Source organism: Tupaia chinensis, unplaced genomic scaffold (assembly GCF_000334495.1).
Source record: "Tupaia chinensis unplaced genomic scaffold, TupChi_1.0 Scaffold000536_1, whole genome shotgun sequence".
Taxonomy (NCBI): Eukaryota; Metazoa; Chordata; class Mammalia; order Scandentia; family Tupaiidae; genus Tupaia; species Tupaia belangeri.
In genome coordinates this window covers 227,518-254,193 of record NW_006160049.1, presented here as the reverse complement: position 1 = coordinate 254,193, position 26,676 = coordinate 227,518, and positions in this window count along the sequence as shown.

Here is a 26,676-nt window from a genome sequence, read left to right as displayed (position 1 = left end):
AATGCCAAATGTGGCGTGTGTGGGGCCTGGAGAAGTACATTTGGAGGAGGGATACGGAGGCAGAGCATTGATGGGATGGGGAGGTGTGGTGTTATCTGTTGAAGAAATTTTGATCAACTTGACTGGGGAGAAATGTTTACATTTTGAAATGTTCACTTCCTAAGCTAAATAATATGATTGAATGTATAAAAAAATTTTAAATAAGTAAATTCATTTTTTTTTTAAAAAGAGACTAGCAGTTGGTGTGATGGCTATGTCACTGGACTCCTATGTAGTCGACTGTGGTTTGAGTCCCGGACCCTGTGGCTTAAACTCATGCTGGGTGCATGTGTGTGTGTGTGCCCAAGATCCCAAGAGGAGAACGGAGGAGAAGGGATTGTGGTGTGGCCATCCCCCCTAGGGGGATGATTTCTCTCTTTCTGTCTCTCTGTCTCTCTGTCTTTCTGGCGAGTGCATGTGCCCTATAGCAAAAAACCTGTCCCCTTCGCCCCTCAAAAAAAAAAAAGAAATAAAGAAAAGAAAAGAAAAAAGAAAAATGGGTTTAAGAGAATTTACCTCAGGAGACAGTAGAGACAGTAAACTACGAAGGCCAGCTGGTGACATGGTGGTTAAAGTGGATAGTTTTCACATAGCCTACTGTGTGGTTGAAATCCCAGGTCTGGCCACCTGAAAAACATACGAAGTCTGTGTGTATGCATGCCCCAAATCCTGAAAACGTGGAGAAGTAGAAAAGAAGGGATTGCAGCATGAGCATTCCTCATTCCTCATGAAGGTGCTTTCTCATGTTCTATTTCTCTCTGTCTTCCAGTGAGTACATGTGCCCTATATAAATCAAAACATGTAAACAAAAATATCAGTGTATACTTACACTGAAGGAAATGATTTACTAGGGAGAAAGTATCCAATCCAATGATGAGAGTGACATAAAAAATGTTGGAAGAATAATCTCCAATCAAATCTTCCCATAAGAAAAATAAACTTATAAAAATGGTGAAAATAAATTTTTTTTTGAGAGATTTTCGCTATAGGGCGCGTGCGCTCGCCAGACAGAGACATAGAGACAGAAAGCGAGAAATCACCCCCCAGGGGGGATGGTCATGCCGCAATCCCTTCTCCTCCATTCTCCTCTCGGGATCTTGGGCACGCACGCACACATGCCCAGCGTGAGTTTTAAGCCACCAGGTCCGGTACGCGAACCGTGGTTGACTACGTGGGAGTCCAGCGACATAGCCATTACGCTAACTGCTGGTTCCCGAAAATAAATTTTTTAGACCACTGGAAATTAAACAAAAACATGAGGTAAACCAGGAATGATTTTTTTCAAGAAAAAAGTCTAAATTGTAAGAATAATGAGTTTGGTGGACTTTAAATGTGTCCTACTCTGATCTCCACCCTCTATGTCTACAATAGCCTTGAAAAAAAAAGAAAAGAAAAGAAAAAAATCAGCTTTCGTTGTGGGAAATAGTGCCTGGAAGCCATTGGAGGTTTCAGAATGAGACTGAGATTCCTTCAAAACCTCATGTACAGAGAGAGAATTGTCATCATTTTATCTATCTGGTGGTTCTTTTTTTTTTTTTACATAGTTGTCTGTATTCCATATAACTTGAATTTTGCTTAGTAAGAAAAGTTTATACCCAGGAGAACTTGTTAGAATTAATTGCAGTCCATTAATCATTTTACCTATCTGGTGGTTCTTTTTTTTTTACATAGTTGTCTGTATTCCATATAACTTGAATTTTGCTTAGTAAGAAAAGTTTATACCCAGGAGAACTTGTTAGAATTAATTGCAGTCCATTATTCAATTTTGCAGCTACCTGGGTGGTAGATAATAACTGAGGCAAACATTAGATGAACTTAAAAGATTGAAAGGCAATACTGGGAACTATATGTCTACAGGGAATTTGAAAAGTCCCAATGTAGGAGGCAATATTCATGCATAGGGAAAGGTATGTGTGTATTAATGGATGTGTTTATGTGAGAAGGAAAGACCTCAAAATGGCCTAAACTATCACTTCTGGTTGACCTTGAGGCTCTGAGAAATCAAGAATTGAAGGATAGGCAGCAGTGTGAATTATCTGGCTGACTGTTGAAGATCTGTTTCGATATGCATACGGGAGCACTTTGGCAAAAGCAAGAGATTATTGGCTCTCGTCAGTAAAGGAAAGCTCCTTTTACCAATAGCTGAAAACTATGTTAACTGTAGCGAGGAGAAACTTTGGTACCCATTTAAGACAAAAATAAACAAATAAACAAAACATTTTACTGAATTAGTTCAGAAATATCGCAAAACAAACAACTAACAAACAACTAAAATAAACAGCACATTCAGCTCTGGAAAACAAAGTATGATTTCAAGGGTGATCACATTATATTATTTAAATTGACCAGTTTTCAGGACCAGCAGGTGGCATGGTGGTTAAGGTGCTGGACACTCCCAAATGGCCAACCATTGTTCAAGTCCTGAACCTGGTGGCTTGCTTTCTCACTTCCTCTCTCTCTCTCTCTTTCTCTGCCTCTCTCTGGTCAAATTAAAATAAATGAATAAATAAATAAAACTAAATAAATAATTTAAAAATAAATAAATAGACCAGTTTTCCACACCCCTGCTCTCCAAAAAAGCCTGCAAAAAATCAAGAAAGTATGGGTCATATATTAGAAACAAAAGTAATTAATAAAACTGTTCCCAGGAAATCCCAAATTTGGATTAAACAAAGCATTTAAATAAGCTATTTTAAGTGGTTGAATAAAGAAAACTATATTTGAAGTAATAAGCATGAGAATGTTTCACAATATAGAAATTTGAAAATATATAATATACGTATGTGTGACATACAGAAACCAAGTGATAAAATGAAAAACATAAATCCTATATTATGCTTAACTATATTAAGGTTAATTTGATCTAAATTCCAAGTAAATAGAGTGGAAAAACAGATAAGAAAATATAACAAACTGTATGCTGGAGAAGGAAAGACTTTAAAATTCATTCTAAGGAGTCAGTACTTACAAATACCAGTCAAACACATCATAAGAAAAGAAAACTACAGAACAGTATCACTTATGAATATGGATGCAAAAATAATCTATGGCATTCTACCAAACAGATTACAGCAATATAAAAGGATTACACAGTTTCACCATTTAGGATGTGTTCTAAAAATGTGAAGTTGGTTCAATATCTTAACATCAATCAATGTAACAGACCATGCTAATAGGATAAATAACAAAATCCACATATCAGTTCAGTACATGTGGATAGGGCATTTGACAAAATCCAACGACCTTTCATAAGTGCTCAACAAACTAAAAATAGAATAGTACTTCCTGAAACTGACAGAATACTTGAAAATCGCAGCTAATACATATTTGTTTTTTTTATTTAAGTTTATTTTGGTTTTATATTTATTTATAATTTTAATGAACACATAATGATTATATGTATTTGTAAGGTGATTTGTAAGTACATATGAACAATGTGAAATGATCAAGTCAGAAAAATGAGCACAGTTGTCATCTCAAACATTTGTTATAACATTGTGTTAGGAATCCTCTATTTGAAATAAACAATGTATCACTTTTAAGTACAGTTACCCCGCTGTCTTACAGAACACTGAAACTTATTCTTCTTACCTCAGTGGATTTTTGTATCTATTAATCACTATCTATCTATCCTCACCTTTTCCTCTACCTTTCTAGTCTCTAGTTGTCACTATTTTCTGTTTCTAAGAAGCCACCTTTTTTACTTTCCACATATAAGTGAAAATGTCATGTACCATCTGTGGCTGGGTTATTTTACTCAACATTAATATTCTTCAGGATTGTCTAGATTGCTTCACATGATAAGATTTTGCTATTTTTAATGGCTGAATGGAATTTCATTTTAGATATTATACATATATTTATTTATCACATTCTATTTTATATAGGTAAAAACGCAGATGTAAACCTCTCTTGCTCTTAAACTTTAAACTTGTTGTACAGGCAGGCACAGCTAAAACACAAGTGGCAACAACAATAAATGAGAAATGAAACCACCAAATTACAATGTTTTGTACATCATTACATACCATTAGAAAGTGGAAGTAAAACTAAAAAAATGAAAAAACATGTTTTCAAATTATATCTCTGATAAGAATATTGTATTCATTCGGCCAGTAGGTGGTGCAGTGGTTAAGGGCACTGGACTCCCACATGGTCAACCCTAGTTTGAATCCAGGACCTGGCAGCTTGCTTTCTCACTTTCCCTCTCTCTCTGTCCATCTCTGCTCAAATTAACATAAATAAATTAAATTAAATAAAATAATTCTTTAAAAAAATACAGAATTCAAAATAAGAAGACAAGAGACCAGTAGATGGCAGAGTATTTATACTACTGGGTTCCCACATGGTGGACCACAGGTTGAAGCTCAGACCTGTGGCTTGAAACTCATGTGAGGCATGTGTGTGCGCCTACCTAGGATCCAGAATGAGACTAGAGAAGGGATTACAGCATGGCCATCCCCCCTGGGGGAGGGTGGGTTCTCATTTTGTCTTTGTCTTTGTCTCTTTGTCTTTGTCTTTGTCTTTCTCTTTCTCGCTCTCTGGCAAGCACACACACCCTGTGACAAAAAGCTCTTAAAATAAATAAATAAATAAATACTAAGACAACTAGCCCAGTTAAAATGTGGGCAAGGTATTTAATTCATAGCTCTTTGAAGAAGATGTGTAAACATCCAAGAAGAGAATAGAAAATAGACTTGATATCATTAGATTTTAGGAAATATAAATAAAATAACAATGGGATGCCATGTCATATCTCTAAAATAACTTATCATTAAAATGATGGACACAAGCCAGAAAGGATGTAGAAAGCCTGTAACCATAATATATTTTGGATGGAAATATAAAACATTATAACTTCTTTAGAAAACAGTCAGGCAGTTCAGCAAAGTATCAATCATGCAGTTCCCATATGACCCAGAAATTCTCTAGCTAGGAATCTAACAGTAAATACTACAGACAGTATAGCAGGGGGTGGTTATTAGAGGGTGAATAATAAAGGGTGGGAGGTAGAAGATGAGGGAAAATAAACAAGTAAAACATGCAATAGACACAAAAATGAAAAGATTTCTGTTGATTATGTGTATGGCAATGTCTTTGACTTGACTAATATGCACTACACTGTATTTTTACCACACTTTACTGTACAGTGTAAAGATGTTCAGTGATTGAATGCAAATAAAGAATTAAAAGTAAAAAAAAAAAAATACAATCCCATTTCCACACAGAAACTTGTATATATTCATTACAGGATGTGTGTAATAACCAAACCAGAGAAACTATCCAAATATTTATTAACAGGTCAAAGTATAAACCAAACAGGCAGTATGAATGCACTGAATATAGTCTAGCCATGAAGAGAATGAAGCACATGACATACAATGTAATAGCAATGAATCCTCAAGGCATTGCCTAAGCGAAAGCAGACAGACTCAGAAAACCACATATTTTGTAATTCCATTTATAGGATGTATCAATCAGGGGTCTCTAGGGAGACAGAAAGAACAAACAGGATATGTATAGATATATAGGAGGCATATATTGGGGGAACCAATAGGCTTTCTGCAAGCTGGAGACCCAGGGATGCGAGCACAGTGACTCAGTCCAAGTCTGAAGGACTCAGAGGATGGAGACCCAGGGATGCGAGCACAGTGACTCAGTCCAAGTCTGAAGGACCCAGAGGATGGAGACCCAGGGATGCTAACACAGTGACTGAGTTCAACTCTGAAGGACCCAGAGGAAGAGAAATTGATGACATAACCCAGAGACTGAGACTCAATCCTGAGATACTTTGATAGTACTGGCATTTTTTTGGAGTTCAAAGACAGGCAAGCCTTGAGTTCCGATGTCCAGGGCAACAGCAAAAATCTATTCTGCTCTCTGGCAATGGAGATCAGAGATTCATATTGTGTTTGTTATCTCTAAGCACCTGGTTGATTGGGTCTTGTCAGCCTGTACTGAAGGGAGAACTTTCTTCTTTAGCATACTCAGGATGCAAGTTAATCTCTCTGGAAACATCCTCACTGACACACCCAAAATAATGCATTATCATATTTTTAGGTTCACGGTCTAGTCAAATTGACACCTCAGGGGACCAGCAGGTGGCGTGGTGGTTAAGGCACTGGACACTCCCACATGGCAGACCATAGTTCGAGTCCTGGACCTAGTGACTTGCTTTCTCACTTTCTTCTCTCTCTCTCTCTCTCTGGTAAAAACAAATGAATGAATAAACAAAATTAAAATAATAATTATAAAAAAAATTATCAAAAAGAATTGACACCTCAAACTAACTATCACATGTTACATGTCCAGAATAAACATATTCATAGAGATACAAAGTCAGTAGTCTTTGCCTGGAACTAGAAGGAGGGGGGAAAGATATGCCACTTAATGGCTGCAAGATTTATTTTTGGAGTGTTGCTAAAGGGGATTGTTGTTTGCCTGAGCTCGGGAGAGGATGCCTTTATCTTTCTCTTCTCTCTTGCTCTCTCATGCATGCACACCTGCTCTATAGTGGATTTTAAAAACTTGAACACATGCTATTACTTCAGAACGGTAACACACAACTTATTTGTGTTGTGTGTGTGTGTGTGTGTATGTGTGTGTGTGTGTGTATGCCCAAGAGGAGTTCAAAAATTAATTGAAATAGAACTAAAGTTGAAGCTTATTCTGTTGCATAAAATTGAAATTCATGCATAATTTTTCTCATGCTACCCATTTCTCAAAAATTTTTTGAAGACACTTCATACACATGCACACAGAAACCCTCACACTCAAGAACATGCACACATAAGTGTCTAGTTTCTTAATCTTTTATGTAGGCTTTGAAATCAATATCTTATAGTATTGAGGTAAATTTTAATAGGGAATGATATGTAACTTATCCTATATAAGGCATATAGATAAATGGATTAATAAATAGCACAAAATTCATTCTCAATGAACTTAAGATTCTTTATTATCATTGCTGCTATGGATATGTTCATATGAAAGGCAAATGAGAACCTTTACCAGGCTTGTATTTCTTAAATATTTTTTCAGTGATATTTGAGATTCTTAATTTCTTTTGGGACCAGCAGTTAGTATAATGGCTATGGCACTGGACTCCCATGTAGTCGACCGTGGTTCGTGTCCCAGACCCGGTGGCTTAAAACTCATGCCGTGCACGTGTGCGTGCGTGCCCAAGATCCCAAGAGGAGAATGGAGGAGAAGAGATTGCGGCATGGCCAGCCCCCCGGGGGGTGATTTCTCGCTTTCTGTCTCTCTGTCTCTCTCTGTCTGTCTGGTGAGCGCACGTGCCCTATAGCTAAAACCTCTCAAAAAAAAAAAAAAAGAGATTCATAATTCCATTTTATGAAGCTATCTTCTTCTACTCTGCTTTTTTTTCCCTACTCCATTGGACAAGGGAGGAAGCTGTTCAAATTAAAAATAAGATTTGATATCTAAACTGAAGTAATTATCACTCATGCAAAAGAATTGACAGATTGCATGGACTAGTGTAGTAGATAAAACTGAATAAGTTAAAGTAGATAAGGCATGAGCTTTAAACTTAGAGCTGGATTCACATGGTACTGCAAGTTGCAACATTACTTTTGTCCATTAATATTTCATGATTCTAATTATCCTCTTCTGTAACATAAAGATAATAAGAAAACCCACTGTAAAGAATTATTGTAAGAATTTAATGAGAAAATAAATGTGAAATTCATGTTACAAAGCTCATAATTTAATTAAGGGCAAATACATATTAACTGTAATAGTATTACAATTATTATTATTTTATCCATGGCTACTGTTTTAAATGCTAACATTTTTATAATCTGCAGATGTGGTAATCATTTAATTTCTTCCTTTAAGTACAAAAATTTTACAAGTTATACATTCTCATTTAATTTTAATCTGGCCATATTACCAGCTTAACAAAATTGACACGATCACGGTGAGGAAATTTCAAGTTAATGATGTATCACATCAAAATGAAAAGTCTAGTCTGCTTTAGAATCTTGATAGAATCTCAGGACCAGTAGCTAGTGTAATGGTTACATCACTGGATTCCCATGTAGTTGACCGACATTAGAGCCCTGGACCCATTGGCTTAAACTCACACCGAGTGTGTATGCATGCATGCACAGGATCCCAAGAGGAGAATGGAGGAGAAGGTATTGTGATGTGGCCATCCTTCTTAGGGGGTGACTTCTTGCTTTCTGTCTGTCTCTCTCTCTGGCAAGCACACATGCCCTGTAGCCAAAATCTCACTCTCATTTTTTGTAAAGAGGTTTTTGCTGTAGAGTGCATATGCTCTCCAGAAAGATAGAGACAGAGAGGCAGAAAGTGAGAAATCATCCCCCTGGGAATGACCATGCCACAATCTCTTCTCCTCCATTCTCCTCTTGGGATCTTGGGCACACATGTACACATGATCAGCGTGAGTTTAAGCTACTATGTCCAGGACTCGAACCATGGTTGACTACATGGGAGTCCAGCGATATAGCTATTACCCAACTGCTGATCCCATCAAAAATCTCTCAAAAAAAAAAGAAAAAGAATAGAAAAGAAAGAAACTTAATAGAATCTCAACAAAATTAGAGTTTCTGAAAATAAAAAAATGTCACTGTGACATGTGACATGCACAGAATTAAAGATGAATTTAGAAAATGGTGATCGCTAATGAGAATATTCTTGTGAAATGAGGGAAGCATTATTTAATCAATGAACTGCAATTGCCTCTAAAATACAGACCATAAACACATATACTAGTTTAGCTACAATTGACTGATTTTTTTAAGTGTTGTTTTAACATGTGAACTTTTTTTTTTTTTGAGACGTTTTTTCGCTATAGGGCGCGTGCGCTCGCCAGACAGACAGAGAGAGAAAGAGAGACAGAAAGCGAGAAAGCGCCCCCCAGGGGGGATCGTCACGCCGCAATCCCTTCTCTTCCATTCTCCTCTCGGGATCTTGGGCACGTATGCACACGCGCCCGGCGTGAGTTTTAAGTCACCGGGTCTGGGATGCGAGCCGCGGTCGACTATGTGGGAGTCCAGCGACATAGCCATTATGCTAACTGCTGGTTCCCAACATTTTTTTTTTTTTTTATGTGTGAAAGAAAAATTTTTAAAATGGTTTCTCATGTAGGGATATCTCACTCCAGTAACCTAGTTAGGTGGGTTTTCAGATGTGCCCTCTATACCTGGTGTATTTGAGCTAGTTTGAGAACCACTCAGGGAATGTCACATGACACCAGTATTGAACAGCAGTACCCTGCCACCTATGACACCATGATTGGGTCTGAACACACATTTAATTCTACTTGAATTAATATTTTCAATTTTAGTCAAGAGATATTACATCAATAGAGTTAAGTGTATAACAATGCACAAATCAATACCTTGAGATACAGAAGTAGTTCATACAGGTGGAAATACTTGTACAAATATGAAAATGCATCATAGTCAACTTGCAGCAAATTGGGTAGTACCAAAATAATTAAAATAATCACATGGAGTTAATCTTCTAAAACATAAATAAAAATAAATTTTATATGGTACTAAAGTTAAATTAACAAATAGAAATAGGAAAACCTGTAATTAAATAAATTAAATTAAATTGGATATGAAGAGAGGAAGCAATTAATTCATTCAACATTTATTCATTCATGCACCCATTGACTTACCAATTCTTTTAAAATCTGAATATTATTGTAATATAACTCTCTCATACTTGCATATATAGGTATATTTTTGAGAATAAAATTTACTCTTTTTTTTTTTTTTTTGGAGAGGTTTTTGTTATAGGGTGTGTGCACTCACCAGAAAGACAGAGAGAGACAGAAAAACAGAAAGCAAGAAATCATCCTCTGGGGGGAAATGGCCATGCTACAATCCCTTCTCCTCTATTCTCCTCTTGGGCTCTTGGGCATACATGCACACATACCTGACATGAGTTTAAGCCACCTGGTCTGGGACTCGAACCGTGGTCAACTGCATAGGAGTCCAGTGACATAACCACTACACTAATTGCTGGTCCCGAAAAAATTTACTCTTGAGGTACTCGCATTGTGTCTGCAAAGTGAGGAATGATCTGAAAGTAAATGCACAACAAAATATAAAGTGGGCATCTGACTATCAAAGAGTGGAATGTGCCAGACAAAACTGCAAGTTAATTTAAAGATCCTAAGTGAGGGATGTGTTTGCATCCTCTGAAAACAAGGCAAAAACCTGATAGAGAAGAGAAAGAGACGGTATTAGGATTGGTAGCCCAATAATAATCATAAACAAAGGAAATAAACAGATTTTTAAAAGTGATCTCACTGAAGTAATATTTTAGTGTAGAAATTAAATAACTTTAATAAAACAGATAATATTGATAATAATAAATTTGTGAATAGGTGTATGTTGGTGCTTTAAAAAAGTCAAGACTAAAGAAGAAACTCTACAGTCAAGTTGACAGAAATGGAGAAATAATGAGGTTGACGTTAGGCTGTTCTGCAACGTTAAATGTTAGAAGACAAGGGCTCATTATCAGCATTATGTGAAAAAAAGGTTGTGCCCTCTGTGACAAAACCTGTCAGACTGTCTTTCATGTGGGAAGACAGAGAAGGGCATTCTTTGACATGCAAGGAGTCAGAAAGCACACCATTTCTATAATCTCTTGAGAACAAAAAGTAATACAGGCCACAGCATAGTAACTGACAAGTATCAGAAAAACACATTTAAAATACAAACTGATTATCAATAAATATATAATCATTTACAGTAACTTTAAATATTTGTACCAGCATGATGATGAAATAATAGAACATAGCAAGCTTAAAGTAAGGAATGATTGCAATAAAATCTGAGAAAAAAATTTTATTTTGACAAAATTTTGTAAAAAGAAAGAATTGGAAACAAGTAAAAGCATATGGAAGAGTGTGGGCAACAATATTTGTTTGTGACAACAGTGATAGTTAATGTGACTGTATAGTTTTATGGCAGAGTCTGTTTTAAGAACATGTTATTTAGGAATAAATTTAAACTTCTCATCCCTGTAGCATACGTTATAGTATTATCTCCAATCAAAATCATAATCTTAATCAGCACTGAATTCTAGGAAAGACAGATTATTTTTAAAAAGAAGAAAAAATAACCTCATTTTCAGAGCAGTTCATGCATCTACCAGAACGGCAATGGTTTTGCTTGTAAAAAATTGGAACACAGATGAAGAGAAAAAGAAATTTGAAAGAGGATAAAAAAGAGATGGAGTGATGGGAATAAATAGGAAAGAAAGAATGAGTCTCTGGAGGGAGTAAGGTATCTAGTAGGTAACAATTGACTAGGCAGACAATGGAGTGTAATATTTTCAAGATCACAAAATGTTAAAAGTTTTTTTATACATAAAAGGCTTCAATTAGGGACAAGGATTCCTTTTCTGTGATAGAGCTTAAAGGCTTAGCTCAATTTTATCTGGATATTAAACAGATAGAAAATAATGTGTCATGTTGTAGATAACTAATACTATAACATTTAAAATTAAATATTTCCACTGAACATTCATGTATGAAAATGATCACTTATAACACTGTTTATAATAGGAAATTCTTCCAAATATATGTTTTATACCAAAATAGTTTGTTAAATAAATTAAGCAATATATATGTGAGCATACTAGCCAGTCATTATTTTACATTACAAATCATTATTTAATGGAAAATTTTGTCATAGCAGATTATATAAAAAAAGAAAAGAAAAGAAAAGTGTTAGTGGCTAAAACATGAAACCCACAGAGGGAATAAAAATACCTCTAAAATATTTGTATTCATATGGTTTGGGTGTGTTATAGAAATTCTGTAACTACAATATCTGATCACTTCCTTGTGGATGCATAAAAAGTAAGTGTAGTTTTCAGTCTCTTTAAAAGTTAGGTGTGCAATATGACCATGGATACTAAATGGTTATAATTCCATGCAACTCCCAAGCTAATAATTTCCAATGTGAGCCTCTCCTGGGCTTTCTTTTCCTTCTGGAATAGTTGTATAAGATGTCCCTTCATAGGAAGATAGATTCATAAGCCTGTATCCTTGTAATGTTTTGGAAAAATGTTGCATGGAGCTACAGCCAACTATGCTTGGATTGCATGGATGATAAATAAAGCTTTGTCAATATATTTAATTTATGTTTAGTTTATGTTTTTGTTTTTTGTAAATTTGCTAAGGAATATGAGTGCTTATGAAAGAGAGAGAGAGAGAGAGAGAGAGAGAGAGAGAGAGAGAGAGAAAGAAATCCCCTATGAAGCATGATCACATTGCAATCCCTTATTTTCTACTTCACATTCCTTTTATTGTTAAGATTTGGTGCATTTACACATAGCGTAAATGCCGGGCATGTTTTTCAAGTACTCTATCCAAGACTGGAACTGGGCAGTTAGCCAAGTGGGATCCAGCCACCTTAACCACTATGCGACCAGTTGCCCCACTATTTAGTTTTCTGTTATTTAGTTTTGTTTCTAAGCCTATAAGAATCATTGTGCAATCTGTTTCATGTACCTAAAAGTTCATATATTGTAATACTTTATTTTACCTTATTTTATATTTGAGGCCTTTGCTAAAGGGTATGTGTACTCCTCAGGGAAATACAGAGAGAGGGGAAATGAGAAATCACCCTCCAAGGGGGATGACCACACTGTACTTCCTTCTCCTCCATTCTGGGCACACATGCACATGCACTTGGTGTGTTTTTTTCAGGCCACCAGGTCCAGGACTTGTACCACAGTCGTCTATGTGGGATTCCAGCACCTTAACCACCATGCCACCTGCTGACCCGCAGCAAAACTTATCTTTATAAAAGGCCATGATGTAGGCTGTCCCCATAGCCTACTGGTTATAGGAGTCAAATCCCATGACCAACACTGAGTGGAATCTCAGTCATAGTGACTTAAAAAGCATTCTGGACATGTGTGTATGTGTGTGTGTCCAAAATTCTAACTGGATGGATAAATGGAAGAGAAAGGCTCATGTCTCTTTGGGGGCTACATTTCCATCTTTTTCTCTCTCTTCCTGTTTCTCTGTTTCTCTCCCCTGAGTGCACATGCCCTCTGGCAATTAAAAAAATAAAAAGATTATATTTTTACCTTTAAAATAAAGTTGAGAAATTGGTAGGGCCAGCTGGTGGCATGGTGGTTAGGGCGGCTAAATCCCACCCGGCCTGCTGCATGGTCCGATTATGTGTGCATGACCAAAATCCCAGGAGAATGAAGGAGAAAAGATTGTGACCTGGCCATTCCTTCTGGGGAATGTTTACTTCCATTCCCTTTCTCTTTACTGTCTCCACCTGTCTCTAATAAGCACATGTGCCCTATAGCAAACCAAAGCACACACTTGCACACACATAAAACTTACATTTTCATATTCAATTATACTTTTTCTTATTTCTTTTTTTTCTCATCCTGAACACTCCTTAATTTTTCAGGATTATGATAAATGAAGATCTCTAAAGACTGTTACTTATCATATTTCATATTTTCATATGCATTTGGTTTCATTTTAGTTGTTGTCTGAATAACTTTTCTGATAGAATTATTATTTATTATTTTATTTATTTATTTTTGGTAGAGGCTGCTTGCCAGAGAATAACAGAGGAAGAGAAAAGGAGAGGAGAAATTACCACTGCCCCACCCCCTCACCTTGGAAAATTGTCATGCCTCAATTCCTTCTCTTCCTTTTCTCCTTTCTCTTAGCATTTTGGGTACACTCAAACACAAGCCCAGCCTGTTTCTTAAACTGTAAGGTCCAGGACTCAAACTCCAGGGTCTAACTACCTTAACCACCAGGTCATAAAGTCTATCTACATTAATTTATTTTTTAACATTATGTTCTTATACTTTCCATATCCTAGTCTATAAGGAAATTGTGTTGAACTTACAAACAACCACATCATGATTCTAGTCATGTTTTTTCTATGTTTTACCATTGTCATCATCTCAATCTGAGTCACTATCTCCTCCTGGAAAGGTGATAGGTTTAACAATTTCCCAAGTGGTTTGTCACTTCAACTTTCTTTCCTATTTTCTCCATACAACAACTACTGATATCCTCAACAGCATATACATTGATTGATCACTTAAGGCTTCTCGCCGCATGTAGAACAAAGACAAATTGTTTAAGCCACCTACAAGGTACTGTATGAGATGAACGCTGCCAAATTCACTAACTTCATTTTGTCCTGAAAATCATACCAGGCACATGTGTATGTGTGCCCAATATCTCAGGAAGATGATGGAGACAAAGGGATCTTGATGTGGCCATTCCAGCCGTGGGGTGATTTCTAACTCTCTCTCTGTTTCTCTCCCTCCAGCAAGAGCACATGCTCCAGGGCAAAAGCAAAAACAAAAAAACAGGAAGACGTATGAAGACTTGTGCTTATTTTATTAACTTGTGAACCTATGTGATATGTACTGTTGGTGTCCAATTAATACTTTCTAAATGAGTGATTAAACATTCTTTCTATGAGTCAGATTGTCTTTTGAAGCAGTCATTCATGTGCATTTTATTTGTCTGAATGCCATAATTTCTTTTAAAATTATTAACTATTGACCTCAGTACCTGACTCATACATAAATCAACATATACATTCTCTATCATGATAGAAAGTAGGTAGTCTCACTCCCTTTTTACACAATTTACTTGAACTTTATATCCTAGTTTAAATAATTCTGATACCATTTTTTCCTTTCTTTTGTACCTCATCTTGTACTAACTCAACATTGCTTTATTTTCATAATATTTCCTGCACTGATTTTGAATACTCATTAATTATCTCTTACAGATTCTACCCCTATTCCCAAAATTGCTACCTATGCTGAATGAAGTCTCAGCAACATACTGTTTGTAATTTCAATAAGTTCATGTCATATAACCTCAATTATGCTCACCATGGTGGTTTGTGTCTAAGACTAAATTATACAAGCTCCTCAAAATTTTAACTATTTTTTAATATCCAGTTTAACAAGCTGTCTGGCTAGTAAACTGTGACAAAGCTTCTGATAAACTTAATCTGGACAGTTACATAGTTACAGTAAAAAGCAAAACTAATTAATATTAAACATTAGATAATAACAACTAGATCCCAAAAATAACTTACAATGGATGTTTCGTACTGTCTATCCCATTATGTTAATAATAGTGAAAAAAATAAAGCAAAGCATAAAAGAATGCTTGTCATCATATATCCTAACAAACTTCAAAAATAACAAAAAAAGTTATTTATGTGATAATACTGTATGCTAACCTTTTGTGTGTTTCTGTGTGTGTGTACGTGTTTGTAAACAAATAGCTTACACAAAATTTGCATTTACTGTCACTCTTTTTAAGGCACAGAAGTGGAAACAAAGTTATCATTGGAAAAGCAGAAATAATACGCAGTTTCACAAGAATTATGGATATTCATCTTTTTACTTCAGAGGACTAATTAAGAGAGAAAAAAATGACAGCTGTTTTGGAACATCACGTTACTTTTCTTTAGCAGTCAGGGAGATAGACTTTCTTTTCTTTTCTTTTTTTCTTTTCAGATGGAAGGTTATGCATAGGTCATAACTATAATTTTTTTATTTTAGTCAAAATAACTGATGTAATTCGTATCATACAATAAGTCCATTCCTCTTCACAAGATTAGCTGAGTATGCTAATTTAATAGTAGAAGAGGAAAGGACAGATGAAAACACATAAAATAGAGTTGCATCATAGTAGCTATGTCCATCTTGCTCTAGAGGGACTCCAACAATCCTGTGAGATGATTACAAATGCATTAGGTTGGCCACTCAAGATCAGCTGAGCACAGAGGTCAACAGCATACCCCTAAGCTTAACAGTAGAAGTATGAGTCAAAAAAAACCACATACTGTTGTATTACCTTCTTTGATAATTGTCAGTTCTGTGACACTGTCATAGCAAAAAAAGAGGCTGAATCAGTTTGTTGATTAAATTATTATTTTTTTTCTTGTTTGGCTATAGTTCTTCTATTTTCATTAACACATCATATTTCATTGTTATTACTTTTTTGATGTTATAAGCATATCAAGATTTTTCTCTTACATTTTAAGTATTGGAGTAAAATTTTTGAGTCATAGAACTCATAAAGTTCAATTCAAAACTTAGTTCCTGCACCAGCAGGTGGCATGATGGTTAAGGTCCTGGACTCAGACATGGTTGCTTGAAAATCATGCCAGAAAAGTGAGTATCTGTGTCCAAAATTCTGAAAGAAGGGGTTACAGTCGTGGCCATCCCCCTCCAGGAAGTGATTTCTCACTTTCCCTCTCATTGTCTCTCTCCCCCAGCATGCACATGTGCCCTATGGCAAAAACCATAAACACACACATATACACATGCACACACATACACATACACACATACAAGCTAGCATTATTTTTTTCTCATGGTAGCTATAAGATTGTATATTTAAACAAATGATATCTAAGAGGCACTTAACAAGTCTGCCAATTCCATGTTTGCTAACTGAAAGGTTATAAATAGTACCTGTCATGGTCTTTCCCAGCACTATTCTGGTAATGATTTTGAACATTGATTCCTATTATTTACCTTTGTTCTTTATCCCTCTTGCAAAATATAATCAAATCCTTTGTCCATTTCATATTATACTTTAAAAAAAAAAATTGGGGGAGAGTTTTTTGCCATAGGGCGTGTGCACTCACCCGACAGACAGAGAGACAGAAAGCGAGAAATCACCCCCCGGGGGGGATGGCCACACCACAATCCCTTCTCCTCCATTTTCCTCTCAGGATCTTGGGCACGCATGCACACGCACCCGGTGTGATTTTTAAGCCACCAGGTCTGGGACTCAAACCACAGTTGACTACATGAGAGTCCAGTGACACAGTCATTACACTAACTGCTGGTCCCCCAATATTATACTTTTATTTCAGTTTGTCTATAAAAGTTATTTAAAAATTGCTGAAAATATCATTTGTTGTATTTATGTGTTAAGAATATCTTCTCATTTTAGACGCCTTTTAATAGTAAATTCTTAATTTTAATATACTCGTATTTACCAATGCATTTCCTACTGACTTCAAGATACGTGAAAACTGAATTTTATTTTAATTAAATTTAAAATTTTTCTTTTATCATTTGAGTTTTAAATCATATTGATTCTTTATGAATATTAGTTAAGAATACTTCCCATAATATAGGGAACCAATATTGTCTTTTCTTTATTATGAGCATATCTCACTTATTTGTTAAACTGACAAGCCACCTCTGTAAATTATCAACATTCTATAAAGAATTATTTTTTTACATTTTCTTCCCTATGTTATTATTTTTTCTGATCTTTGATGCAATAGCACACTATCAAATATCTTGTAAAGTAAACCTTAATTCTTAATAGTAGAACAATATTTTTCCTCATGTATAAGTACAGAGAGTTCAAAATAATATACTCTAAATACTAAGATTGGATGGAACTGCATTGAGTTTTTGTCTGTCTGACAGTCAATAATCAAAGAAGGGTGTTAAAAATTTCTCAGTTTGGGGAAGAGCAGATGGCATAATGGTTGTGCTGCTAAACTCCCACAGTTGATCACAGTTTGAGTTCCAGACCCAGTGGTTTAAAAACTTACAGCTGGCGAATGTGTGTTAATGCTCAAGATCCTGAGAGGAGAATGGAGGAGAAGGGATTGTGGCATGGTCATCTCCCATTGGAGGGGTGTTTCTCACTTTCTGTCTCTCCAGTGAGTGCATTCATCATATAGCAAAAATCTCTCTCAAAAATAAGAAAAGAACATTCTCAACTTGGGACCAGCAGACTGCATGATTAAGGTACTAGATTCCGCATGACTGCATGCATGATTTGTGTGTCCCTGACCTAGTGGCTTTAAAATCATGCAAGATGTCTGTGTGTGTGTGTGTGTGTGTGTGTGTGTGTGTGCCCCCAAAATCCAGAGAACACACTGGAGTAAAAGGGATTGTGGTGCGACTATACCCATGAAAGGCAATTTCTCATCTATCGTTTGCTGTCTCTCTCTGGTGAGGACACACACCCTATAACAAAACGAATACATGCATAAATCTTCGCATTTTGAAATTTATATTAACTTTCTCCCTATCTAATTTTTTTTCTTTCTTTCTCTTTTTTATTTTACAGACAGCACATGGTCTCACCAGAGAGAGAGAGAGAAAATAAAAAAGCACCTGCCAAGGAGGATGGTCATGCTACTGTCTCTATTCTTCCTTCTCAAATGATGCTACAGGTCTAATATCTTCCTTATTGAAGGCAAATAAAGTGTATGATAAGCTATTTCCTATAGTTTAAAAACCAATACTGAACTTCTCTTTTTCATTTTAGTTTAGTTTAGTTTAGTATAATATAATTTATTTTTGGACTAGGGACTATATTAGAAACCCCTTAAGGGCTTTCATATAATAGAGAAGCATGCTCATTATTTTCAACTTTTAACTTAAATTATTACCTAAGTATCTTTTAATGTTTTTTTTTTCAGGTGTTGATTAATTTTTTATTCCATAAGAGAGAGAGAGACAGTTCCTCAACAGGGTCCTGGCAGATCAATCCACCCTTGGTTTCAACCATCCTCAAGCAATGGATATGTGTGTGTGTGTGTGTGTGTGTGTGTGTGTGTGTGTGTGTCCAACATACTCAAGAAGATCTATGATGTGAAACTGGAATCCCCATGTAGGTCAGCTTGGCAGAGAGACAAGTTTTATTGTGGTGTCACAGTCTGGCCTAACTAATTAAAAAAAATATATACTAATAAATGATACTATTTTAGAAGAAAAAAGGAAGAGAATGAAAGAAAGAAAAAGGAAAAGGAAGTAAGAAGAAAGAAAGAAAGAGAGAAAGAAAGACAGAAAAAGAAAGAAAAAGAAGAAAAAAAGAGAGTTCTCGTTATAAGTTTGAATTATAACACAAGAATTTATAATAAAGGAGCTTGCATTCTGTTTTCCAATTCTAAAATCCTAACTGATGTTGATATATCTCAAGAAAATATAACACAAATGCTATACAATTCTGCACATCCCTCTGCTGTATATTAATAACTATTCCAAATTGGTACTTCAAAAATTTTATTCTTGCAGACAACAGGTGGTATGGTGGTTAAGGCACTAAACTCCCACAGTGGCAACCGTGGTTTGAGTCCCAGACCTGGTGACTGTCTTTTTCACTTTCTATTTCTTTCTGTTTGGAGAGTGCACATGCCCTACAGCAACTTAAAAATAAAAGTAATGAATAAAATTAAATAATTTTTAAAAGTTTATTCTTATGAATCATATAAAATATATTTTAAAAATCAAGAATTATATTACAAAAATAAAAACATTCTATGATAGAAACACAAAATTAAATAATACTTACGTCATTATATTATTATCTGTGAATCATTAAAAATTATTGGTTCAAATATTTATATACAACATACTAAAATATTAAGCAAAATATAATTTTTTATTTACTGTGTTCATAGAAACCTCACAGAAAAAATGTTACACAGTGATGATTATTTTATTAAACATATTATGGAAAGACACACTGCCACCCTCACAGTTTCAGTTATATTTTAAAGATATGCTAGTTATCTGGGTTCAAGTGGTTTATCGAGTATGTTTTTAAAGTAACTACTTGGCTCACTTATGCATTGTATATCTCCACTCAAAATGTAATGAATGTCTACACTCTATGACAGAAATTAAAAGATCTGAAGATATGACAGTCATTAGGCTATGTATAGATACCAAAGACTCTAAGGTGGGTGGTAGAGAGTTGGAGGGAGAGACAATGAGAAGAAACATTTAACAGGCAAAAAAAAGTCTCTCTGTTGAATAATGATCTGTAATTTTTGCTTTCTTTATGAGATATTTTTACTATAGGGTGTATGCACTCTCCCAAGAGACAGAGAGATACAGAGATACAGAAAGCAAGAAGTCACTGCCCAGGGAGGATGGCCATGCCACAATTACTTCTCCATTCTCCTCTTGGGATTTTGGGCACAGAGTCACACATGCCTGGTGTGAGGTTTGAGCCACAGGTCTGGAACTCAAACCACAGTTGACTACATGAAAGTCCAGCGACATAACCTTATGCCATCTGCTGGTCCCATAATTTTTGCTTTATAAAAATAAAAATTTAATAAAAACAGAAAAGAATTGATGAAGGTTGGAGAAGGGTCTTAACAAAATCATTTCAGGTTCAAGAGGAAAGTCTTATTTATTACTAATAAGCAAGTTCTTCATTCAGGTGAGCAAAACTGTGTCTGACAAATAAGTTCTGTATTCAAATGAATAAGCTGTTTGTGAGATTTTCCAGAAAATAACAGTGAAGTTGCTTAATGGTATGCAGTTTTGTTGTCCTATGCAATGTTCTAGAAATTTCCTTTTAAGTTGATTTATTTATTTCATGAATGAGAGAAACATACAGAAGGAGAGAGAGAAAGAGAAAAGTTACAGCACTCTCAGCAAACTCTTGACACCATGCTTGATTGCCACCCTCAGCCAACTGGGATCACAGACATATTTTTCCCCCACATACTCAGATCTCTGGGCATGAACACAGAACCTCTCCATATGGAACTGCCTCACAGTGTCCCATTTTATCCCTGCACTACCATCTGGCTGAAGCAAGAAATTTTTGAGACAATCAAGTTATATTAGTAGAAGCAGTTGCAGTTTTAAATGGCAGTAATTAAGTTTATAGTAATATAAGTGGTGGTCATAACTTTCATTTGTATCTGTTTGACTTTTTTTCAATTTCACCTCAAGAAAACAAGACTATTTGGAAATATAATCAATGCCTATGTGCACAATGATTTTATATATTTTGATTTTATACCAGGCTTCTGATATGTTTATTTCAACCTCTGTAAGTCAATTCTTCTAGACTTTTGTTGATTAATATTTTGTGCAATCATTTGATAGAACAGTTATTAAACATACCATTTAAGAACATAATAATCACACTGCTTGAAAAATAGAACATCAATACCTACAAAAGAAAAACAGGAGTGTGTCCAAATTTGTAGTTCACTCCTAAAACCAGTGTCAAACATAGCAATATGATACCAAGAGAAAAAAGGTCATCCTAATTTTAAGAACTATATATGAAAGAATTAATTTTCTAACTTTCTTATTACTTTGTTTTCTAAATTTTTTAATAAGAGATTTGAGATAAGACCATATACAAGTACATGTCTGTCTCTCTTCCTCTTTGTTCCTTTCTTTTTCTTTCTTTCTGGGTGAAAAATGTGAGGAGTCATCAAACAGTTCAATGAACTATGTGTATTATGCAAAAAAAGATATGCAGGGGCTTCTAAAATTGTTCCACAGAATAAACTTGTAGTAACTTATTAAATTCTACTACTGAGGCAAGAACGAACATCTGAGTTATGGTGCAGTGTGGATGGGAAAATGGTGAAATAACTGATACATAGAAAAACTTTATGAGACAATGTCCCAATAAAACTAGCAGTTTAACAATGAATAACTCACTTTAAGCATTCCTACTATGTTCTTTCTAGGGATTTTCATACTTTGGGCTTTATGTTATGTACTTAATCCATTTAAGTTAATTTTTGTATTTGGTGAGAGATTGGGGTCTAATTTCTTTCTTACACATATAGATATCCAATTTTCTCAGCACCATTTACTGAAGAGACTACCCTTTTCATAATAAATGCTCTTCAGGTCTTTCTCAAAAAGATCAGTTGCCTGCATGTCTTTAAATTGACTTTGTTCCACGGATCTGTGTGTCTGGTTTTGTGCCAGTATCATGCTACTTTGATTAATAAGGGGTTAATATTCAGAAGATGCAAAAAAAAAAAAACAAAAACAAAAAAACTCAAACAACTCTCTGAAAATAATAACAATAATCTCATTTTTAAAATTATCAATGAATTTGAATATTTAGTTCTCAAAATAAGGCATCCAAATGGCCAAAAGTATATGATAAAAAGTGCTTAATATCACAAATCACCAGGGAATGTAAATGAAAACTACAACAAGGTACCATCTCACGTTAGTTAGAATGATTATTATTACCAAATAAATAAATACATAAAAAGACAAGTGCTGGAAAGGATACAGAGAAAAGGGGAACTCAGAGTGCTTGCGAAAACAAATTAGTTTAGTAACTATGGAAGACAGCATTGTAATTCCTCAAAAAACTAAAAGTAGAACTAAATGATTTAATTACTGTGTATGTAACTGAAGGGGGAGTGAGAAGTCAGCATTTAAATGAGAGATCTTCAACTCTTGTTTATTTCAACACTATTCATGAAAGCCATAATACACATAAGTTGATTAATTATTCATCTGTCATAAACAAGAATGAATTTTTTTTCTTTTGAAGAACTATGGATAAGCCTGGAGAAAATCATGCCTAATGAAAGAAGCCACTGAAAAAACTATTTCATATTTTCAGTCACTAGGAGAAGCTCTTCTGTTTTTTTAAAGAATTATTTTATTTAACTTTATTTATTAATTTTTTAGTTTGATCAAAGAAGGAAGGAGAGAAAGAGAGAGAGTGAGAAAAAGTCAAAAGGCAAGACTCCAGGTCTTGAACTCGAACCACAGTTGACCATGTGGTAGTCAGCACCCTTAACCACTATGCCACCTGCTGGCCCCAAGATTTGTTTTCATACAAGTAAAGAGTGAAATGGTAGAAACCAAAATCTGAGAAAGAAAAATGCAAGGAACGGTAGGGAGAACTTGACTAATAGTTATAAAACTGCAAGTAGTTAAGTGGAATGATTTTGGACTGAATAATACAGTAGAGCAACTATAGATAGTGATAATTAAATGTGTATTTCAGGAGGCTAGCAGGTGGCCTTGTGATTAAAGTGCTGGACTCCCACATGGCCAATCAGAGTTTAATTCCCAGACCTGGTGGCTTCCTTTCTCATTTTCCCATTTTTTTCCCCCTCTTTCTGGTCTCTCTCTGGTCAAATTAAAAATAATTTTTCCCCCTCTTTCTATGTCTCTCTCTGGTCAAATTAAAAATAATCATAATAACAAATAAAATTAAAAATCATTTTAAAAATAAATTTTAAAAAATGCTTATTTCAGAATAGCTAAAAGAGAACACTTTGAAAATTCACAATACAAAAAGTTATTTCTATTGTTTAAGATGCTACATGTTTATTATGTTTTCATTATTACATATTGTATTCATGTGGTACAAAAATCAGTATCATACCCCCATAATATGTACAACTACAAATGTCAATTTAAAAATTGCTAGAAAACATAATTTCAAATGTTTACAATATAAAAGTTTTAATAACATTTAAGTTGTTTGGTATGTTTATTTCTCTGATTTTTCTTTACATATTGTATTCATGTATTAAAAAAGCACATTGTACTCCACAAATATGCACAACTATTATATAGGTCAATAAAATTATATTAAAAAACAAAAAATAATAAAAAATGTCTTTTGCCAAAGAAGACACCGAGGTGTTATCAGAGACTCTTGTGAAAGTAGATACTGTTCAGGAGCTATTGAATTTCCTTTCTAGTTTATAGATAATATCTGGTAAGTTTTTTTCTGACAAGAAAAAATTATAACAATTTAACAAAGATTAACATGTAGCAGAAATAAGAAAAGAAAAGCCAAAGAAGCAATCCCCCCAAAGAAAAAATACTCATCAGATTACACAATAGTATTGTATCATTTTAGAATCACTAAAAAAGGTTAGGTTTGTTCCAGTTACAATATTAATAGTAGAGAAATCAACTGGTGGACTTAAGGAGTAAGAATATGTGGATGAGCTTAAAATGCGAGCTTTTTCTGTAGTTTTAATATATTGAAGAGACTTTCAAGTGTATAACAATTTTTTCATAAGTCACCCAAGGACTGTATATGTGAAGGATTGACTAGAAAATCTCTCTACCAGGAAGTATCTCGAGAAAATCCTTCAAAGAGGTAAGATCTTTTCTTCAGGGTGTTATGATAAGTGACTGATTTTTGGCTGAGTGATCTACTGTAGTTTTGACCATCTAAAGAGCTGTGTATTGATGTTGACTGAGTCTAATTAGCTTAGAAATCAACTGATATATGACCTAGTACTAACCTGGAAGGAAAATGGGTGTCACCCAAAAGATACTGTGTTTTGGTCATATATTTTAGACAATTTACAAGCAAAATTCAGGATATAAAATTTAAAAATGACTAGCAATTCAAAGAAGAGTAGTAAGGATAGAGACCTTATTGAAGTTATTTCTTTAATTATTTGTGCATTAAATCACTTATATCATTGAGATTGTGAAGACTTTACCCAGCATGATTTACACTTCAATCCAGCCCAGTTGAGACTATTATACACATCCTCGTCAACAGCTAATAAACCTTATCTGTGTCCCACAAGTGTCTTTTAACTCTCCATTTCCCTCCCAAATTTCCTGTCTTATGCTCTTCCCCTCCCATACTCTCTTTCTACTTTGTCTCTAGTGTCTATTACAATTGTAAATACTTTTATGTTCTGCAGTCTTTCAGTCTACTCAATGAGTGATAAATTACTATCAGCAATTTATGTATGAAAACAGAAGGAAAAAACAACACATTCCCGGGGGGGTGGGGACCTAAAACAAGAGCATGCAGATAAAAACATGAATCTGTAGTACTAATCATTGGCCTCTTGGTCATGGTCTTGGATGAAAACTATTTACTGAATGTAGTCATTTAGTAATATGTAAAATGCCAAATTGGCACTCATAGTGTCATTCACATAATAACAACGCGATAAACACAAATAGTTAAATATCTGTTCTTGTTATCAAGTGTTATTTACAGGTAACTTAGAGCAATGTGATTATATATGATAGATTATGTTTTCATATTATAGGCTAAGCCTAAAATATATTTTTAAAATAAAAACATATCTATCCTGAGGACTTTGATTTATAAATTCATAATTATTAAGAAAAATTAATTTGAAGTTCTATATATATAGCTTAATGTCCCCAATATCCTAAGTAGCTCAATTAAAAGATAAACCTGGTGACAAGAAAACTAATTATTAGGTTTTATTCATGAAAATAGAATAAAAATTCATCAGTATAAATTAAAACTATAGATGTAAGTTTTCCTGGATTGTATCCTAATAAACTTTCTTACCTTTGGTTGCTATCATTAATTTCGCTTGCAAAATACTTCCAGATTGTTCTTAGTATGCCAGTGGTTATTTGTTAAATGTTTATGATTGTGATGACAGGAAAAGAGGGTATCCTGTTTTATGGCAAGAATCAAGAAATACAGAAGTTGTTCCTTTACCATATCCATTGTCTGCAACGCCTAAATGTGACACACACTGAAAACAAAACAAAGTTGTTTTGATACAAACTAGAATTTTTAGTCCTACATTTCAGTGAGCTATATAGAATCCTGAAAAAAAATCATCACTAAGCAAATCTAAGAAAAAGCAAGCTAACTACACAGTACAATTTTAATCTGACCAAATAATACAGCACATGAAATTTAGAATTACTAAAGAGAAAATCAAAATTAAAAGAGAGAGAAATTGTCAAGAGATAATTTCCTCAAAGTGCAAACAGTGAAAGAAGAACTTCTGAAGAGGAAGCTAGAAAATCTACTCAGCCAAAATTATGCCTAAATAAAAAACTCGGCATAATAGGGCAATTTTGCCAATCTGGACACATTGAAAATAGAGAATGCATAAGAGCAATGTTCTTCACTCAAATGTTTCAAAGAGTAACCGGCAAGGTTTGTACCTTTCTTTTTCTTCTTGATAACTTCAGCAACAGAAAACTATAAAAAATTCTGTATCTTTGACATTTACTCGGTTTTAAAGTTTCCATATAGCATTTTAGCTGCCTGTCAAATGTCATATCCTCAATATTCAACGGGCATCACAGATTAAATATGTCAAAATTGGAGTTTATTTTTTCTATTTTTAATATTTTCTTCCTTTTGTACTATAAAACTTGACCAATAGTACAAAAATAAGCTTAATAGTTAAAAAAATAAATAAATGAATAAATAAGCTGTAAATACATATTTTTCTTATCCTCCATATTTAGTAAATATGTTATTCTGTTGATTTTTACTATGCCAGATCTTCAATATACTAGTATCACAATCACTCTTACTCTTGTTGACATAATTCTTATTTGTTTATTTATTTAGTCAGTTTTTAGATTGCTATAGGGTATGTGCACCTAACATAAAGAAATAGGGGGAAAAAGAAAGGGCACCCCACAATCCCTTTTCATCCTGTAAGGGTCCAGAGTTTGGTCTAACTGATGGAGACACAGAAAAGACAACGACAATGCAACTGCAAAAGACGCTTTTATTTTTCCAGCTAGCTGGGATCCAAGTTTATGTCCATCGCAGCGGGCCTTCAGAAGGGCCCCGTACCTAAGAGAAAGGGATATTTTATAGTTCAGGATGTTCTCTAAAATGTAACACACACAAAGGAGGGGGGGTTATGAGAAGCGAGGGTCCAGCCTGTTCAGGTCTAGATTAGGGCTCTCAGCTAAGGGTTTGGATGACCTTGTCTCAGAGGTGCTGGGCCCTCCCGTTTTCCACTTATCTGAGAGTTCCCAGACTCCTGGTTTCTGTCCTTGAGGCACTAACAAAGTGGGTCCTGTCCTTGAAGACTTAACAGGGTAGCAATTAAGCTAATT